We start from the raw sequence: 390 nt of genomic DNA, 5'->3' as shown, positions 1-390 counted from the left end.
GAAAGCCCAGAGGAGCTGCCCCCCACTCACAGCTATGCCATGAAGCCAACGCGTCGGGTTTGGTGCCCCAGCCAAAACCTTGCAACAGATGGTGCATTATTCCTCGGGATGTTCCTCCCTGTGTGCCATTCGCGAGCAAGGGGAGAATTCTCTAAAATTAGGTCACTTGGGCACGGTCTTCTGTTTCATGTGGGGTGCGCAGGTCCCTTCCCCTGCTCTGGCACGAGGCGGGGAGCACCGAGTATCCGAAGAAAGGATGAAGTGACCAGAGAGGGACAAAGAGCTCCCTGGGCAGGTAAACTGAAAGCAGCAGAAGGATGCTCACATTTCAGCGAGCTCTCATCCATTCCAGATGTCCATCCATTCACCTCCCTTAATATCCTCGTGCCC

This window comes from Pterocles gutturalis, unplaced genomic scaffold (assembly GCF_000699245.1).
Source record: "Pterocles gutturalis isolate BGI_N339 unplaced genomic scaffold, ASM69924v1 scaffold2356, whole genome shotgun sequence".
In the NCBI taxonomy this organism is placed as follows: Eukaryota; Metazoa; Chordata; class Aves; order Pterocliformes; family Pteroclidae; genus Pterocles; species Pterocles gutturalis.
This window is presented reverse-complemented; position numbering follows the sequence as displayed.